Source organism: Scyliorhinus torazame, chromosome 30 (genome assembly GCF_047496885.1).
Source record: "Scyliorhinus torazame isolate Kashiwa2021f chromosome 30, sScyTor2.1, whole genome shotgun sequence".
NCBI lineage: Eukaryota > Metazoa > Chordata > Chondrichthyes > Carcharhiniformes > Scyliorhinidae > Scyliorhinus > Scyliorhinus torazame.
In genome coordinates, this window is record NC_092736.1 from 26,943,084 (window position 1) to 26,963,748 (window position 20,665).

The 20,665-nt window shown below is 46.3% G+C and overlaps 1 protein-coding gene and 1 non-coding gene across 5 annotated transcripts in view; both read left to right on the forward strand.

Moving 5' to 3' along the window:
* The window catches only part of ptpn9a (protein tyrosine phosphatase non-receptor type 9a), a 278,081-nt gene that overhangs the window by 121,625 nt on the left and 135,791 nt on the right, over positions 1-20,665 (forward strand). The window lies entirely within an intron of this gene.
* LOC140404510 (small nucleolar RNA SNORA57) lies at positions 19,960-20,097 on the forward strand. The gene has a single exon (XR_011938520.1). It is a non-coding gene; the product is annotated as a small nucleolar RNA SNORA57 (small nucleolar RNA).

Here is a 20,665-nt window from a genome sequence, read left to right on the forward strand (position 1 = left end):
TCGCAAATCTTTTGTAGAAGTCCGCCAGGAACCCGTCGGGTCCCAGCGCCTTCCCCACCTGCATGGAGCTAATGCTGTCCATGATGACTCCCAGTGATAGTGGTGCTTCCAAGCCCCGTTTTCTGCTCTCCCCCACGACTGGAATGTCCAGTCCATCAAGGAACCATTTCATCCTGGACTCCCCCATTGGGGGCTCAGAGGTGTACAGCCCTTGGTAGAAGGCCTTGAAGGTTTTGTTGATCTTTTCTGTTTCTGTTTCTAATGTGCCTCTGGTATCTCTGATTTGTGCAATTTCTCTGTTGGCTGCCTGCTTTCTCAACTGGTGTGCCAACAGGCGGCTGGCTTTGTCTCCGTGTTCGTATCGGGTCCCACGTGCCTGGCGGAGTTGGTGCACTGCTTTCCTGGTGGAGAGCAGATCAAAGTTCCTTTGTAGCTCTTTCCTCTCCGCCAGGAGCTCTACAGTCAGGGCCTCGGAGTGTTTACGGTCTACCTCCAGTATGGAGTCGACCAGCTGCTGCCTGGCTGCCCTTTCCTCCCTACCTCTTCGCGCTTTGAAAGCGATGATTTCCCCTCTTAGTACGGCCTTTAGCGCTTCCCAGAACTTGGAGGGTGAGACCTCACCGTTCTGGTTGTTCTCTGTGTACTCTGCTATGGCCCGTGATTTCCTTTTGTTGAAGGCCTTGTCAGCTAGTAGGGCAACGTCCAACCTCCATGTGGGGCGTTGGGCCCTGCCCGTCTCCAGCCTCACGTCCATGTAGTGTGGAGCGTGGTCTGGTATCACAATTGCGGAGTATTCCACTTGTCTGTCCTCGGAAGCACCGTTTTCCCCACCACAAAGAAGTCAATTCTGGTGTATACGTTGTGTACTGGGGAGAAGAAAGAGAATTCCTTCTCCCACGGGTGGGCAAACCTCCAGGGGTCCACCGCTCCCATAGAACATAGAACATTACAGCGCAGTACAGGCCATTCGGTCCCCGATGTTGCGCCAACCTGTGAAACCACTCTAAAGCCCATCTACACTATTCCCTTATCGTCCATATGTCTATCCAATGCCCTTAGTGTTGGCGAGTCCACTACTGTTGCAGGCAGGGCATTCCACGCCCTTACTACTCTCTGAGTAAAGAATCTACCTCTGACATCTGTCCTCAATTTAAAGTTATGTCCCCTTGTGCTGGACATTACCATCCGAGGAAAAAGGCTCTCACTGTCCGTCCCCCCGGCCATGATTAGTCAATGCGTCGCTATGTCAGGGATTTCTGCCATAGTCTTCTTGATGAAGCTCGTGTCGTCCCAGTTGGGTGCGAACACGTTAACTAATACTACCGGTGCCCCATCCAGGGCCCCGCTGACCATGACGAACCGTCCCCCTGGGTCCGTAACCGTCCTTGTCGCCCTAAACATCGTCCTCTTGCCGATCAATATCGCCACTGCCCTGGCCCTTGTCCCACAGCAGGAATGGTAGGTCTGTCCCACCCAGCCCTTTCTTACCCGCAGTCGGTCCTGCTCTCTTAGGTGTGTCTCTTGGAGGAAGACTATGTCAGCCCTCATATTTCTTAGGTGCGTGAGGACTCTGGATCTCTTCACTGGGCCGTTGAGTCCCCTTATGTTCGAGGTGACTATCCTGGTGGGGGGCTTCTGACCCCTCATTCCTGTGGGATTAACCATACTTACCTGGTGGACGCGCCCTTGCCCTCAGGGATTTCCCTTTGTTAGGGGGCTGTCCAGGATGGCTGCTGTCACTGCTCTCTCCATGCGGTCAAGTCCCTGCGCTCCGGGGTTTCCCTTTGTCCCGGGGCACCCGACATGGCCACCCACTGTGCGTCCGCCATGCAGGTAGCCCCCTGCACTCTGGGGTCTCCCTTCGCCCAGAGACCGTATTGGGTGGGTGCTTGCAGCGATTCCTTGTTTCGAGCCTTTGGTTGTGGCACTTTGTAGCCCTATTCCTTTTCTAACCTTGTTTGTCCCTCCTTCACTGTGCCCCCCCTCCTTCCCTGTGTCCCCCACTCTCCCGGTCTCGCCCTTTTCTCCCCTCTCCCGTATACCCCTCCTTTGTCCCTCTTTCCCCTGTTCCCATCCCCGTTTGCTCTCCCGTCTCTGTTGAGTGGTCCCCAACCTGGCTCCCCCCCCCCTGTTGGGGTGTGCTGCGGCCCTGCTTTGTTGCATGCCCCCGGCGCTAGCTTTCCTGCTAGTTCGGTGGCCCCCCTCTCGGGAGTTACTGTCTCGATTCTCCCCTGTCCGGCCTCTGCGGGTTTTCTACCCGCTCTTCCCCTATCCTACCCTGCACTCCTCGTGCTTGCTCTCCCTTCTCCGCTACTCTCGTTCCCTCATGCTGGGGCCTGGCCTCCCACCTGAAGCGGTCCTTCGGGTAGTGGTTTGCTCTTTGTTCAGGATGCGCTCGCCGTGACGGGGGCGCCTGGCGTTTCCTCACCCCTCCCCACACCCCCCCCGTCGGCGTGTTGTTGCCCCTTGCCAGGGGGCCCTCGTTTCTACCCTCGCTGGTGGTCTTCCAGCCCGTGTTCTTCGACAAACTTGTTTGCTTCGGCAGGGGCTGTAAAGGAGTATTCTCTTTCTTGGTATGTGACCTAGAGTTTTGCTGGGTACAGCATACCAAAACGCACTTTGCTCTTGTGAAGAGATGCTTTCGCTCTATTAAACTCGGCCCATCTCCTGGCTAGGTCTGCCCCAATGTCCTCGTAGATTCTAATGGCGTGTCCTTCCCATTTGCAGGTTCTGTTTTTCCTGGCCCAGCGCAGGATTGTTTCCCTATCTTGGTACCGGTGCAGTTTATCTATAACTGTTCTCGGGTGGTCCCCTGCCTTGGGCTTCAGGCGCAGCGACCGGTGTACTCTGTCCATTTCTGGTGGGTTGGGAAAGGTTTTCCTCCCCATAAGTTGCCCAGCATCTCGGCCATGTATGTCATGGGGTTTCTACCCTCGATCCCCTCTGGTAAGCCCGTTATCCTGACATTTTGCCTCCTCGAGTGGTTTTCCTGGTCGTCCACCCTGCCCTTCAAGCTCCCCTGTGTTGTGCCCAGTCTCGCCACCTCCCTCTCCAGGGCCGTGATCCGGTCGCTCATGTCAGTCGCTGCTTTCTCCAGCTCCTTAATGGTTGCCTCTTGGGCTTCCAGTTTCTCCCCTTGGGCATCTAATTTCTCCTCTGCTCTGCCCAGGGCCTGCTGCACCTCCGTCTGGGCCTTGGCCATTGCTACCTGCACTGCGGCCTCTATGTCTGCCCTATCCTCTGCCTCGTTTACCTGCTGATGTTCCCTCAGCGCATCGGCAACGGCTGCCTTCCCTTTCCAGCTCCCCCCTGGCCCCGGGGGAGAGTGCACTTGTCTGCCCAGCTCTTTTTGATGTGGCGATACTTCTGTTCTGCCTCTTCGTGCGCTGAATAGCTTGTCTGAACTGGCTCGCCCATTGCCCCGTCTGCCTTTGGTGCCCTTCTTCCTTCTGCTTTGGCACCATTCTGGCATTTTCTCCCCCCCTTTTTTTCTGCCCCTTTTTCCCCGACCCTTTTTTTTTTTTTGTTTCTTCCCTTTTTCTTCTTCTCTCCCGTACCACTTTATTTTTCCTCTTTTATAAAATTCTTCTCAGGTGAACTTGTTTTGGGTGAGAAAAAGAGAGAAAAAAAGTGCCAAAAGAATTTTTAATAGTTTTAAAAGTTTTCTTTTAAAGTTTTGTTTTTGCAAAAGTTCTTTTTTCCATCCTTTTCCCTCAATCACCCAGGTCGAGAGAGAGAGAGGCTTCTGGTCGGGAGTCCCTCTTTGTTCCTGCCTCGTGGTGGTCGCTGCCAATGGGGAGGTGGGGGGGGAGGTCAGTCGGTTGATCACTCCCCGCTGCTGTCCCCGCTGTTTGGTCCGGGCCACCGCTCGTTGCACCGTGCGCTCCCCTGTTGCCGGAGTGGGGGGGGGGGTTGTCGTCAGTCGCTCCTCCGTTCCTTCCTCCCTGCAGGTTCGGCCCCCGCTTCGGTCTGGGCCGCCGCTTTGGTCCTGGCCACCGCTTGTCCTGCCCTGCGCTCTGCTGCCATGCGTTGGGGGGGGGTGGGAGGCGGGAGGCGGGGGGGGGGGAGGGGGGGTGCCACCGGATCGCTCCCCTCCTGAGGGCCCAGTTCCTCTGCTCCCGATTTCGCGGGAGTTTAATTTTTTTTCCCCCGGAGACCCCCTGAAATAGCCCCGACTTCGTGGACCTGCAGGAGTCTTTTTGCTGCAACCGCTCCGCTCACGAATGCCACCAGCACATATGCATTTTTAATAATAGAACATAGAACTGTACAGCACAATACAGGCCCTTTGGCCCACGATGTTGTGCCGAACTAGTCTGAAATTAAAATCAAATCAACCTACTCCCAATCATTCTAGTGCACTCCATATGCCTATCCAATAACCGCTTGAAAGTTCCTAAGGTGTCCGAGTCCACGAACAAACCTACCTCTGACATCCCTCCCATATCTTCCACCATGAACCTTATAGTTATGCCCCCTTGTAACAGCTACATCCACCCGAGGAAAAAGTCACTGAACGTCCACTCTATCCCTCTCATCATCTTATACATCTCAATTAAATCACCTCTCATCCTCTTTCGCTCCAATGAGAAAAGCGCTAGCTCCCTCAACCTTTCCTCATAAGACCCACCCATCAATCCAGGCAGCATCCTGGTAAATCTCCTTTGCACCCTTTCCAATGCTTCCACATCCTTCCTATAATGAGGTGACCAGAACTGCACACAATACTCCAAATGTGGTCTAACCAAGGTCTCGTACAGTTGCAGCATAATCTCACGGCCCTTAAACTCAATCCCCCTGTTAATAAACGCTAACACACTATAAGCCTTCTTCACAGCTCTATCCACGGCAACCTTCAGAGATCTGTGGACATGAACTCCGAGATCTCTCTGTTCCTCCACATTCTTCAGAACCGTACCGTTAACCATATAATCTGCATTCAAATTTGTCCTACCAAAATGAATCACCTCACACTTATCAGGGTTAAACTGCCACTTTTCAGCCTAGCTCCATCTGCCACTTTTCAGCCTAGCTTTGCATCCTATCAATGTCTCTTTGCAGCCTACAACAGCTCTCCACATTATCCACTACTCCACCAATCTTGGTGTCATCGACAAATTTACTAACCCAACCTTCAACTCCATCATCCAAGCCATTGATAAAAATCACAAATAGCAGAGGACCCAGCACTGATCCCTGTGGTACACCGCTGGTGACTGGGCTCCAGGATGAAAATTTACCATCTACCACCATCCTCTGTCTTCTATGTGATCGCCAGTTACTGATCCAATCGGCCACATTTCCCTCTATGCCATGCTTCCTTACTTTCTGCATGAGCCGACCATGGGGCACCTTATCAAACGCCTTACTAAAATCCATGTATACGACATCAACTGCTCTACCTTCATCTATGTACTTAGTTACCTCCTCAAAGAATACAATCAAACTTGTGAGGCAAGACTTAACCTTCACAAATCCGTGCTGACGATCCTGGATTAAGCTGCATCTTTCCAAATGATCATAAATCCTATCCCTCAGGACCCTTTTCCAATAATTTACCGATGACCGAAGTGAGACTAATCGGCCTATAATTCCCAGGGTTATACCTATTCCCTTTCTTGAACAAGGGGACAACATTCGCCTCTCTCCAGTCTTCTGGCACTATTCCTGCAGACAGTGAGGACATAAAGATCAAAGCCAAAGGCTCTGCAACCTCATCCCTCGCCTCCCAAAGAATCCTAGGATATATCCCATCAGGCCCAGGGGACCTTTCTATCCTCAGGATTCTCAAAATTTCTAACACACCTTCCTTCCGAATATCTACCTCCTCCAGCCTACCAGCCTGTATCGCACTATCCTCCTCAACAACATGGCCCCTCCCATTTGTGAACAGTGAAGAAAAGTATTCATTTAGGGCCTCTCCTATATCTTCAGACTCTATGCACACGTTCCCACTACTGTCCTTGACCGGCCCTAACTTCACCTTGGTCATTCTTTTATTCCTCACATATGTGTAAAAAGCCTTGGGGTTTTCCTTGATCCTACCCGCCAAGGACTTCTCATGCCTCTTCCTAGCTCTCCTAAGCCCTTTCTTGAGCTCCATCCTAGCTATCTTGTATCCCTCAAGTGCCCTAACTGAACCTTGTTTTCTCATCCTTACATAAGCCCCCTTCTTCCTCTTGACAAGACATTCAACCTCTTGTAAACCTCACTCGACCATATCCTCCCTGCCTGACAGGGACATACATATCAAGGACACGTAGTATTTGCTCCTTGAACAAGCTCCACATCTCAATTGTGCCTATCCCTGACAGTTCCTGTTTCCATCTTGTGCTCTCTAATTCTTGCCTAATCGCATCATAATTAGCCTTCTCCCAGTTATAAACCTTTCCCTGCCATATGTTCCTATCCCTCTCCGTTGCTATAGTGAAAGTCACCGAATTGTGGTCACTATCTCCAAAGTGCTCTCCCACAAACAAATCTAACACTTGGCCTGCCATTTTCAAATATTTTTACACAAATATTCGAGGTCTCTCTGTTCCCGTTAACATTGTACCATTTAGTTCATATTACCTTTCACTCTTCTGCACTGTAAATTCTATGATAATCTATCAAAATGAAACACTTTCCCCTTTTCTGGGGTGGCACGGTAGCACAGTGGTTAGCACTGTTACTTCACAGCGCCATGGTCCCAGGTTTGATTCCCGGCTTGGGTCACTGTCTGTGTGGAGTCTGCACGTTCTCCCTGTGTCTGCGTGGGTTTCCTCCGGGTGCTCCGGTTTCCTCCCACAAGTCCCGAAAGATGTGCTGTTGGGTAATTTGGACACTCTGAATTCTCCCTCAGTGTACCCGAACAGGCGCCGGAATGTGGCGACTAGAGGCTTTTCACAGCAACTTTATTGCAGTGTTAATGTAAGCCTACTTGTGACAATAAAGATTATTATTATTATTTCTGCATTATATTTCATCAGCCATTTTACTGGTCTGTTTATGTCCTGAGAGAAGATGCTCTCCCTGCTTTCTGTACCTACATCGTCCTTCTGCATAGTGAACACAGATGCAAAATACCCATTTAATACTTTAATACATCTCCACACAGAGGTTGACATTTTGGTCCCTAATGGGCCTTATTATTTCCCTGGTTACCCTCTTGCCCTTAATTTATTTATAAGACACCTTGGGATTTTTTAAAATTTTGCCCACCAGTGTTATTTTATGCCCCCTCTTCGCTCTCCTAATTTCGCTTTTAAGTACCCTCCCTGCATTTCCTATTTAAAAAAAAAAAAAAAAAATTTACAGTACCCAATTCATTTTTTCTAATTAAGGGGCAATTTAGCGTGGCCAATTCACCCAGTCTGCACATCCTTTTGGGTTGTGCGGCTGAGACCCATGCAGACACGGGGAGAATGTGCAAATTCCACACGGACAGTAACCCAGGGCCGGGATCGAACTCCGGTCCTCAGAGCCGTGAGGCAGCAGTGCTAACCACTGCGCCACCGTGTCGCCCCAATTCGCTGCATTTTCTATATTCCTCCTAGGGCAATCCACTGTTTTGAGCCCCTTGAATCTGCCATAAGCCTTCCTTTTTTTTCCCTATCCAATCCAGCATTTTCCTTGACATCCAGGGTTTTCTGGATTTGTTGGTCCCACCCTTTACCTTTACGGGAATGTGTTGGCATTGTACACTCTGTTTCCTTTTTGAATGATTTCCACTGCTCTCATGTGGATCTTCCCACAAGTAGCTGCTCCCAGTCCCCTTTGGCCAGATCCTATTTTATCCTATTAAAGTTGCCCTTCTCCCAATTCAGAAACCTCATTTCCAGTCCACCTTTTGTCCTTGTCTATAATGACCTAAAGTCTTATTGAGTTATGGTTACTCACAGAAATGCTCCCCCACTGACACCTCTACCATCTGCCCTGCTTCATTCCCGAAAATTAAGTCAGAGGACTTTCTATGTGCCTGCTGAAAAAGCTTTCCTGAATGCACTTCAAGAATTCTGTCCCCTCAGCCTTTCACATTTTGCCTATTCCAATTAATATTGGGAAAATTGAAATCCGTTATTATTATTACACTAATTTTTTTTTACACTTTTCTGAGATTATCAACATATCTGCTCTTTTACCTCTCCATGTCTGTTGGGGGCCTACAGTGCACTCCCAGCGATGTGATCGCCCCTTTTTTGTTTTTAAGTTCCACCCGTATGGCCTCAATTGAGGAGGCCCTGCTGTCTCGACTGAAAATTCTATACCCAGGAATATTGAACTGCCAGCCTTACCCCTCCCTCAACCATGTCTTTGTGATAGCAATAACATCATAGTCCCATGTGAATCAATGCCCTCAATTCATCAGCCTTACCTGTAAGCCTCTTTGCATTAAAATAAATGTCATCCAACCGTGTCATATTCCCTTGTGCCTGAACATGTCTCCCTTTGCTCTGACTTCCAGACTGCTCTCGCCACCCCCTGCTACCACGGTTCAGGTGCAACCAGCCTGACTTGTACAGGCCCCACCTTCCCCAGAATTAAAAAAAAAAATTTAGAATACCCAATTCATTTTTTCCAATTAAGGGGCAATTTAGCGTGGCCAATCCACCTACCCTGCACATCTTTGGGTTGTGGGGGCGAAACCCACACAAACACGGGGAGAATGTGCAAATTCCACATGGACAGTGACCCAGAGCCAAGATCGAACCTGGGACCTCAGCACCGTGAGGCGGCAGAGCTAACCCACTGCGCTACCATGCTGCCCCATTCCCCAGAAATGGATCCAGGAAACTAAAACCCTCCCTCCTGCACCATCTCTTCAATCACGCATTCATCTGCTCTCTTCTCCTATTCCTATACTCACTAGCACGTGGTACCGGTAAGGTACGATCAAGTCGCCATAGTCTCAGATGACCATAGGCTGCTTTCCCCTTTGAGGGGGAGAGCTGACTGGTGGAGATTTAACCTGAGGATCTCCACAGCTCTGACGAGGGGTAAGGTTGAGAAGGCCTTCATGAATAACCGTAATCCAGACACTGCAACATTTGAGGCGCTGCTTTTCAATTTGCTACCTAGCTCCCTAACTTCTTGCTGCAGGACCATTAATAATTAGTATTACAAAGCCAGGTTGAACTTCAATCACTCAGGAGTTCTGAGGTCATTTTATAAAAATGTATTTTTATGGAATATGGGTGTCACTGGCTGGGCCAGCATTTATTGTCCAGCCCTAACTGTCCTCCATTTCAGAGAGCATTTAAGAGTCAACCATATTTCTATGGATCTGGAGTCATCTATGGCCTGGTGGATTTCCTTCCCTACAGGACATCAGTGAACCAGATAATAATAATAATAAAGGTTTTTACGACAATCAACGATGGTTTTGCTGGTTTAGCTCAGTGGGCTAGACAGCTGGTTTGTGATGCAGAACAAGGCCAACAGCGCGGGTTCAATTCCCGTACCAGCTTACCCGAACAGGCGCCGGAATGTGGTGACTAGGAGCTTTTCACAGTAACTTCATTTGAAGCCTACTTGTGACAATAAGCGATTTTCATTCATTTTCATTTTGTCATTTACTTCCAGATTTTTAATTGAATTCAAATTTCACCATCTGCCATGGTGGGATTTGAAACCATGTCCCAAGATTTTGTCCTGGGTCTCTGGATTGGGCAGCACGGTAGAATAGTGGTGTTGCTTCACAGCTCCAGGGTCCCAGGTTCAATTCCCGGCTTGGATCGCTATCTGTGCGGAGTCTGCACGTTTCCCCCGTGTCTACGTGGGTTTCCTCCGGGTCCTCCAGTTTCCTCCCACAGTCCAAAGATGTGCCGGTTAGGTGGATTGGCCATGATAAATTGTCCTTAGTGTCCAGAAAAGGTTAGCTGGGGTTACTGGGTTATGGGGATAGGGTGGAGGTGTGAGCTTGGGTCGGGTGCTCTTTCCAAGGGCCAGTGCAGACTCCATGGGCCGAATGGCTTCCTTCTGCACTCTAAAGTCTATGAAATCTATTACTAGTTCAGTGATAATGCCAGTATGCCACCGTCTGCCCAAGGACTAGCAACCTTTTAAGTACCTCCTTGTTATCTATCCTAATCCGTATTGTTGCCATCTCCGCTATCACTGAATTAGAAACATCAGGCACGAACTACCAGCTACGTTGTGCCTTACCACGGGAGCGCGGCGTGGCGAGTAGATGCCAGGTGAAACCTCCCGTGGGTTTCCTGGCAGTCATTATGACTCGTGTGATCTATCTACGTCCCGTGAGGCAGCGCGACCGGAATCACGCCCACAATGGGCGGGGCCAAGCCGCGTTCGCTTAAGTAGGCTGTAAGCCTACTAAGGCCTACTCATCTGAGACTACCGGCATCTAACAGCCATCCCAGGGAGTCCTCAGGTAGACGTTGTTCAGTACTGGTCCTGACAAATGTGGAAGAGCCGGCAGGAAACCCCCAGCAAAACCCGCGACAAATGACACCTAGAAGCTTTTTCTTTGATCACACCCATCACCCTGTCTAGTGAAGATAGATATAAAAAGAGTACTCCCCAGTCCTGCCCTGTGCTCCCACAGGGAATCTTCTTTTTGGTCACTAATTGGCCCACCATTCCTTCCATTATTCTTTTGTGTTCATTTTTTAAAATAAATTTAAAGTGCCTAATTTTTTTTCCCAATTAAGGGACAATTTTAGCATAGCCAATCCACCTACCCTGCACATCTTTGGGTTGTTAGGGTGAGACCCACACAGACACGGGGAGAATGTGCAAACTCCACACGGACAGTGACCCGGGGCCGGGATAGAATCCGGATCCTCAGCGCTGTGAGGCAGCAGTGCTATAAGAGACTTTTATTATAATAATAATAATCGCTTATTGTCATAAGTAGGCTTCGATGTAGTTACTGAGAAAAGCCCCTGGTCGCCACATTCCGGTGCCTGATCGGGGAGGCTGGTACGGGAATTGAACCCGTGCTGCTGGCATTGCTCTGAATTGCAAGCAAGCACCCACTGTGCTAAACCAGCCCCCTTTTGGATTCCCTTTTATGTTACCAGCCAACCAATCTCTCTCTCTCTCTTTGTGACTCTTATTTTTTTTAAATATTCAGCTTGGTTCTCGATTGTATTATGTTTCTTACATTGGCTTAAATCCCCCCTTTCTGTTTCATTTTAATCTCCCTTTTTCTTTCATCATTGACGGAGGTCTAGATTTGGATGGCTTAACGTTTCCCCATGGAGGTGTCTACTCTATGCCCAAACTACTCTCCTCTTTGAAGGGCTCCCATTTTTCAACAATTTCAGAGATTACAGACGACATGAAACTTGGAAATGTGAAGAGTGAGTTTTGTACAGAGCAGACTTTGGAAGGACATGGACAGACTAGTGAAATGGGCAGATGTGTGTCAGATGAAATTCAACACAAGTGTGGCTTTTCACTTTTTTAAGAAGAGTGAAGAGAAGCAACATAAACGGAATGGTACAATTTTAGAAGAGGATACAGAAACCGATCTCTAGGTCTTTGAAGGTTATCTTTGTAGGTGGTAAGACAAGTTGAGAAGGCTGTTAAAAAGACAAATAGGATTCTGAGGATTTATTAATAATGCAAAAGAGTCCCAAAGCCAGCAAGTTATGCTTATACTATTATAAAATACTGTTGATCCCCAACTAGAATACTATGTCCAATTTTGGGCTCCGCACCTTTCGAAGAATGTCAAAGCCTTGAAGAGGATGCAGAGGGGATTTATTAGAATGGTGTCCAGGACGAAAGACTTTAGGCACGTGGAGAGAGAGAAAAGAGAAGATTAAGGAAGATTTGGTGGGGATTTAATACCTTGAAGGGTTTTAATGGAGTAGATAAGGAGAAAGTGTTTCCGATGGCAGCAGAGTTAGTAGATTAAAGGCAATTGGCAAAGAGCCAGAAGTGATGTAAGAAAGCTTGTCCCTACACAGTGAGTTATGATGTTCTGGAATACGCTACCTGTAGAGATTCAATGGTTACTTTGAAAACAGAAATTAGATAAATCTGGAGTGACCCTAGTTAGATATATGCTTCATACGTAGTGATGTTCAATACAGAATGTTCAATACACCCTGGGCGCAGTCTCCTGAGACAGACGGATGCCAATAAAATCAGAGGTAAAAAAGAAAGACTAGTACTTTTGTGGGCTCTCCAAAGTGCCTACCATTCAATTTATGAATCTTGATATGTTGTCGCAGTTGTCAGATAGGAAATATGGAGGGCAGCACGGTGGCGCAGTGGGTTAGCCCTGTTGTCTCACGACGCCGAGGTCACAGGTTCGATCCCACCTCTGGGTCACTGTTTGTGTGGAGTTTGCACATTCTCCCCTTGTTTGCGTGGATTTCACCTCCACAACCCCAAAGATGTGCAGGTTAGGTGGATTGGCCACACTAAAATTGCCCCTTAGTTGGAGAAAAGATAATTGGGTACTCTAAAAAAAAATTTTAAAGGTAGGAAATGTGGCAGCTAAATTATGTACACCAAACTCCTCCAGACAGCATTATGATAACTGGGTGATCTGTTTTGGTGATGTTGGTTGAGGAATATGGCGGCAGATGTGAAGCACTGTTGCTTCACAGCTCCAGGGACCCAGGTTCGATTCTCGGCTTGGGTGACTGTGTGGAGTCTGCACGTTCTCCCTGTGTCTGCGTGGGTTTCCTCCGGGTGCTCCAGTTTCCTCCCACAGTCCAAAGATGTGCAGGTTAGGTGGATTGGCCGTGTTAAATTGCCCCGTGTCCAAAAAAGGTTAGGTGGGGTTACGGGGATAGGGTGGAGGTGTGGGCTTAGGTCGGGTGCCTTTTCCACAGGGCCGGTGCAGACTCAATGTTCGGAATGGCCTCCTTCTGCACTGTACAGTCTATGATCTATGAATAATCATTGGCCAGGACACCGACAGGACTTCCACCATTCTTCAAAAATTGGAAGGCACATGATGCCTGATTTTTAATGCCACATCCGACAATGCGTCACTCCAGTACTGGCAACAGTACTAGAATGTGCCCATGGGTCTCTGGGGAAGGACTCAGAGTGCTACCAATGCATGTCAAGTATCTGCTTTTTGGCAGGCAATCAGTATTTGTTTATTATATGAGGTTGTTCTAACCAGTAGGGTTATAGGCTCCATCAGAAAACCTCATGATTGAACCTTTGACTATAACCTTTATTTCCCAAAACTTGTTAGTCTATTCATCAATAATGTGGTGGAAGCTTACGTGTTTTTTTTTAAATGTATAACTTTGCAAAATTTTTCTGCCTAATCAGGGTGGTTTCCGAGTGGGTTATAGCAGAGTAACAAATTCCAATAGCTGCAACCTCTTTCTCTGAAAGTTCATTGTGTACTCTAGCATCTTGTGAAGTTTCCTCAACCACTTCCTTGTTATAGGTCAGTTGTGACACTATTCCAAAACTCTTGTGCATGAACCTCTTGTCTTGTGGATGCAGGTGACAGCTGTGAATATGGTTAGTCATCTCTTCACTAAGCTTGTCAATCTATACTCAGTCTTCTAATGCCTCCAGAATCTAATCAATGTCCCTAACTGTTTCACTGTTGCAAACTGAAAAAGCAATGACCAGAGATTGCAATCGATCGAGAATGTGATGGTCATCATTTCCATCAATTCTTTTTGTTTTCTTGAATCTTTTTCTGCGATTATTTCTGCAGTTCTATTGTCAAATTGCTCTAGGCTTCCCAGATTTCCCATGGTTTCCTTATTCTCAGCAAGCTTCTACTTGTAGATATCTGTGAATGCCCATACTATATATTGTCCAAGCTTCCCCTTCATTTACTCACAGCTGGAACTCATGGTTTCATGCTGTACAGAACCTGATTTTTCTGAATTTGTATGCACAAAGGGACAGTATTGAGCAGGTACTTATTGTGGCCTGCATTCTCAATTGAATGTAGAGCAAAGAACAAGAGGCCCTTCGGCATTCCAAGCCTGTACCAGTCATGATATCACCCTTGGCATTTCCTAGTGCCGTACCCCTCTATACCCATCCTACCCATGTATTTGTCGAAATGCCTTTTGAACGCCTTTCAGGTTTGGAAGTATGATTGGATTGTTGGGGATTAATGGGTGAGCCCACACTCTTATGGGAAGCTGGTGAACTGACCTATTAGAACATACAGTGCAGAAGGAGGCCATTCGGCCCATCGAGTCTGCACCGACCCACTTAAGCCCTCACTTCCACCCTATCCCCGTAACCCAATAACTCCTCCTCACCTTTTTTGGTCACTAAGGGCAATTTATCATGGCCAATCCACCTAACCTGCTCATCTTTGGACTGTGGGAGGAAACTGGAGCACCAGGAGGAAACCCACGCAGACACGGGGAGAACGTGCAGACTCCGCACAGACAGTGACCCAAGCCGGGAATCGAACCTGGGACCCTGGCGCTGTGAAGCCACAGTGCTATCCACGTGCTGCCCCTATTGAGTCAGTTAAGTGCTGTGTTCAGCTTGGGTTCTTTGGTGAGTAGCAAGGAGTTGAAAATAACTTCAGAACAAGAAGAAAGTTCACGGAAGAGCAAGTTCGTCTCCAGTGGAAGACACAAACCTTCATGGCATCGGAGGTGAATGTAAGAATGCTCTTCGTAAAAAGACTGGGTATATAACAAAGGCACTCCATCCTCTCAAATATTGCAAAGCAAAGCAAAAAGGAACATCCTTTAGAAAACTGGGCATCCGAGAAAGCTCAATACAATGCAACTTTTCTGAACACCGTTTGCGATGATTCGCACGCATAAAATTCTATTGGATGGAGTTTGCACATTCTCCCCGTGTTTGCGTGGGTTTCGCCCCCACAACCCAAATATGTGCAGAGTAGGTGGATTGGCCACGCTAAATTATCCCTTAATTGAAAAAAATGAATTGGATACTCTTTATAAAAATAAAAAATAAAAATTTTTAATTTTAAAAATTAAAATTCTGTTGGGATTCATCTTTGTAACTGCATCTCCCTGCAGACTTCAATGACAAAACAGTCAATGGAGCTACAGTAACAACTTACATTTATAAAGTACCGTTAACATAGTACAACATCCTGATGTGCATTGCACCTGACACAGGCTCACGTAGTGGAACTTTAGACAAGGGACCGAAAGCTTGGTTGAAGATTAGCTCAGCAGGCTATGATGCCACTCATGGGAGGGACTTGGTCTGTTTTCAGTTTCGTTTTCAGCCCTGCCCTGTGTCTGCTTTTAGTTCCTTTTGAGAGTTCTGCTGTGGATTCTGAGGAAAGGAGTTGTGTTTCTCAGACTGACCTATAAAAGCTTCTCGCAAAGCACTTTGTGAATAAATCTGTGAGCCACTGAGTGTTAACTTTATTAATAAGTGGCATTTGCTCCATATTGGATGTTGCTTTATTGACATTTTAGAAGTAGGTGGGAAAGTAAGCTCCAAGACCTTTCTTTATTTTTAAATAACTGTTTAACTGTTCATTGAAAAGTGTTTTTTATTTGGATATTAATGGGGTTAATCCTGTGTTAATAGTAAAGTTTATTTTAATATGACAAATCCCTATTTGTCAGTGGAATCACTCCTGGGGGTGAAGTATCCTTTCCTCACAGTTTACAAATTAAAAAATTGTTGGGGTATCTCGTCCAATATCCTAATATAAATTGGGGTCTGGCCCAGTAACGTAACAAAATATCTTAAAGGAAGAGAGACAGAAGTGATGATGTTCAGGGAGGAATTTCCAGGGTTTAAGGCCCAGGCAGTGGACCGCACGGCCACCAGTGGTGGAGCAATTAAAGTCTGGGGTGTCCGAGAGCCCAGAATTAGAGCCCAAAATCTTGGAGGACTGTGGGGCTAGAGATGTTTACAGAGATGGGGAGTGGTGAGGCTAAGGAGGCATTTGTAAGTGAGCCGCAGTTACTTACAGCATCTCATTGCTTGTCAATTTCATTTATAAAGCACCATTAATGTAATAAAACATCCCATAGTGCATCGCATCTGACACCGGATCACACAGGAAATGTTTTTGACAAGGTACCAAAAGCTTGGTTGAAGAGATAGGTGTCATGGAATTTTGCAAACCCCCCCCCCCCCCCCATATCCCTTTAGCCCCAAGACCTATATCTAATAAAAACAGTGTTGTATCATTGGCAAAGTTTTGTGTTTAAATGAGAAACTTATGAAGGAACAGAACTGTTTCTGCCCTGCTGCATTCCGGATCTCTCAGGGACTTGATCACTTTCTAACCTGTCCTCTGTCAGCGAACAGCATATTCATTCATTGAACCTAACAAAAGTCTCCCCTTCAAAATCCAACAGTGTTTAATGGTAAAGCTCCTCATGCTCCTGGGTTCAAGATTTTTTTGTGAGTGCAGCTACATAGAACATAGAACAATACAGCGCAGTACAGGCCCTTCGGCCCACGATGTTGCACCGAAACAAAAGCCATCTAACCTACACTATGCCATTATCATCCATATGTTTATCCAATAAACTTTTAAATGCCCTCAATGTTGGCGAGTTCACTACTGTAGCAGGTAGGGCATTCCACGGCCTCACTACTCTTTGCGTAAAGAACCTACCTCTGTCCTATATCTATTACCCCTCAGTTTAAAGTTATGTCCCCTCGTGCCAGCCATATCCATCCGCGGGAGAAGGCTCTCACTGTCCACCCTATCCAACCCCCTGATCATTTTGTATGCAGCTACTTTAATTTCTTTGAAAATTTGGACATTTTATTATTTCACATTGGAAAAAGTTGATTTTTGTTTTGCCCGTGTAAAGCTGCCTTTTTTTTGTGTCGAATTCAAACAAAGCTTTTGATTCTTACAGCCAGGTTTCCAATCCAGCATAGATTCCATCCCCATAGATTTTTGTTTGGCTGATTATTTTATTGATATTCTTACATAGTAAAGTTCTTCTTAAAAATCTATATTTCCCCAAAAAGTAGCAATTTTAGTTAAGGTTTGGGATAATTAACCGTTTCTTTTTTTTGCTGTCTTGAGCTCCAATTTGTCCAATTTGCTGTCTCAAAAAACTATGTATATAAATTGTAAACCACAGAATTCTATAACTGTTTAGTTGCCTTCCTTCCTGTTGTTAAATTCTGTATATATTTTGAACAGTCCCTTCTTTTCCCTCTTGTACAAAGTATATTTGTTTGTGGTTAACACTGTTTTCTTAGAGGTTCTGAACTGCTTGGTCAATTTCTCATCTTTTTTTTTCTTGTTATTTGTGAAGCTAAGCAAAAGAGGAGCTGTTATTTGCGTTCCCTTACAATCAGCAATATTCATTTTTCCAAAAGTCTCTTTAGTTATTATTTTTGTTTTGCAATTACAAATGCTTTCAACCAATATGTCAATCAGCATTGAGGATTTTTAAACTACGGAATAAAACTTCCTCAACTTTTTTAAATTCCTTATATATTTGGTCAAGGGGATCAGGGGTTATGGGGAGAAGGCAGGAGAATGAGGAAGAGAAACAAATCAGCCACGATCGAATGACGGAGCAGACTCGATGGGCCGAATGGCCTAATTCTGCTCCTATGTCTTATGAGTCTCATTGCGAATAAATCGGTTCACATTTTCAGGCAGTGTCTCTTTGTAATAAACGGGCTGTCTGCAGTGACTCTGGATCTTCAGCTGGCCCCACAGGTTTCTGCTTTTTCTCCCAGGTCTTCGCAAGTGTTGTTGAAGAGTTTAGATGTTGATGCATTTTGTATCAAAGAACATAGAACATTTTGTATCAAAGAACATAGAAAACAGAAGGAGACCATTCGGCCCATTGGATCTGCACCGACCCACATAGGTTCTGAACTGCTTGGTCAATTTCTCACCTTCCACCCGATCCCCGTAACCCAATAACCTCTCCTAACATTGTTTTTTTTGGACACTAAGGGCAATTTAGCATGTCCAATCAACCTAACCTGCATGTCTTTGGACTGTGGGAGGAAACCGGAGCACCCGGAGGAAACCCAGGCATGTGGAGAACGTGCAGACAGTGACCCAGCAGGGAATCGCACCTGGGACCCTGGCGCTTTGAAGCCACAGTGCTAACCATTGTGCTACCATGCTGCCCCACTTGTCTGTCTCCTTCAGCCTAATGCAGCTACATCTCCATAATGTGTAAAAGCTCTTCGGTAGATCCAGTGCAGACCTTTTCATCACATAACTATTTTAGTGGTTTGGAATTATCTTGATCTTTGGTGTTGATTATTTTGCAAAATGTTTTATTTGAAGATGGGCAGCATGGTAAAGTTATTTTCATGTGAGAACCTCAAGAGATGTTCCAATACTTGATTAGGTCACACTTTTGTTTTAATTTGCTCCTTAAAATGCTTTTCAGAAGCCAATAATAGAGATACAAGAATAGATTTTATGCTCCCAGCAAGCAGAACACTTTCTTTGTCTTACGCCCTAAACATCTTTGTCCAATTTCTCCAAGCTCATACCGATCACTGACCTCCTATTTTGCTCCACCTACTCTCCTCCCTCAAACAGTATAAAATTCATCACATTCCACCTTCTCTTTAACTCTGAAGAAGTCACACAGTCTTGAAACATTAACTCTTTTCCTCTCTTCAAAGATGCTGCCAGGTCTGCTGAGCTAATCCAGCGCAATTCTGCACCAGAAAAATTTGTAAAATCCCATAGAATCTCTACAGTGCAGAAGGAGGCTTTTTGACCCATCGAGTCTGCACTGACCCTCCGAAAGAACACCCCACTTCCCCCACGCTATCCCCGCAACCCTGTAAACCCACCTAACCACATCGTTGGACGCTCGGGGGCAATGTATCATGGCCAATCTACCTAACCTGCATATCTTTGGACTGTGGGAGCAAACCAGAGCACCCGGAGGAAACCCACGCAGACACGGGGAGAAAGTGCAAACTCCACACAGACAGTGACGCAAGGCCGGAATCAAATCCGCGTACCTGGCTCCCAAAAGCCGTGCTAACCACTGTAACACCATGCTGCCCCTTCCATGTTCAGTAAAGATCAACCTTATACAGTAAAGATTTTCTGGGCTCTTGTTCTAAAAACGTCACAATCATTCACAGGGTGCCCCCAGTGTGAATTACAGACAATTTTATCAATGTTACAATTGAGAGTTTCAGACAAAGTATTTTTGCTGAATTTACCCGCTACCTATCCATTCCATCCATCTCTATGTATGTGTACGCAAAAAAAAAATTCTTCCTCAAGTTTTCCTCAGAATTAAAATGGTCAAAAGGCACCCACTGTGGACACTAGCAAAAATGCTGCATCTAGCTCGGGCCCAACATGCTTATATTCTGTGTCAATTTATTGCTTTAAAAAAAATAAGTGCCTCCCATCTTCCAGAAAAGATGTTGACGCTTCACTACCTCTCATCGCATCTCTGTCAAATATTTCCACACACGTCTAAGTTGCCATGTTGCTTTCTAGCTCATCCCTTGCTCATGAGAACGGTTTGTTCTCTGGCTCATCATGAGCAACCCATAAGAAGTGGAGTAGTTAATCACTGAGCCTTATGAAGGGAGGTATCTATCCTGTTGTTAATGTTCTGTGCTGCTAGGAAAACATTGTAATAAAGGGCGTCTTATGTAGAATTCCTCCCCTGCTTCAGGAACTCAACATTGCTAAACATAAGTTATCATATTTGGCTCCCAACAGACAATGTCCTTGATTCCATCTTCCAGCTGGCTGAATGTGAGCTCCCACCTATATTCCATTTTTACAAATTTAGAGTACCCAATTATTTTATTTCCAATTAAGGGGTAATTTAGCATGGCTAATTCACCTACTATGCACATCTTTTTGGTTGTGGTGGTGAGACTCACGCAGACACGGGGAGAATGTGCAAACCCCACACGGACAGTGACCTGGGGCTGGGATCGAACCTGGGTCCTCGGCATCGTGAGGAAGCAGTGCTAACCACTGCGCCACCATGTCGTCCCCTTCCCACCTGTATCCCTGCTATTTCTCCCAGATCCTGACAGACTGCCTGTGTCTGAGAATTTCAGGGATATCTTAGAAACCCTTCCATTCTCGCACGCCTGCGTCTGTCTGTGGCCTGTGTGTGTGTTTGTAAGAGAGGCAGAAAAATCTCAGTGCAAATGTCTTCGGTACCAGCGAGCTGCCATCTTCTGGTCCTATCCTCATTGGCTGTGACACCCGGTTACTGGGATCGCATATGGCTTTCTGCTGGGAGGGGGGGTAGCATAATGTCACTAATACAGTCATAGAAAAAAAAAGAAACCCTTCCATTCTCAAAGCCCATCTTCATAGCAATGGGAATCACATGAACTTTGTATCCAGATAGAAATGCAGATTAGCTATTCTTTTGACCACAATCCCATTCAGCATTGGAAGTAACTGGACAGTTTAACATGCAGCGACTTGCAACTCAATATTCTCAACACTTTTGATCTTTGGAGACTACATTATCTCCAAATATGAGCACATTACATCTGTCTCCCAGCAATACAATCTGGGCCTTAGTTTAACAGCCCCCTCATCCAGACCTGTTGTCAGGAAGATTTAAGAACAGTTCACTTGACTCCCTTCATAATACCCTAAATTGAAGTAACAGTCCCAAAGCATCATAATCTTATAAACCTCAAGAGTTGTAACTGTGAAAGGTTGTTTCATCAGTTGGTTTTGCTCCTATCTCATTATATAGATGCACTGGAGGTGGTGAAATAGACCCTTTGAAAAGACCAAAGAGATTTATTTTCTGCTTTC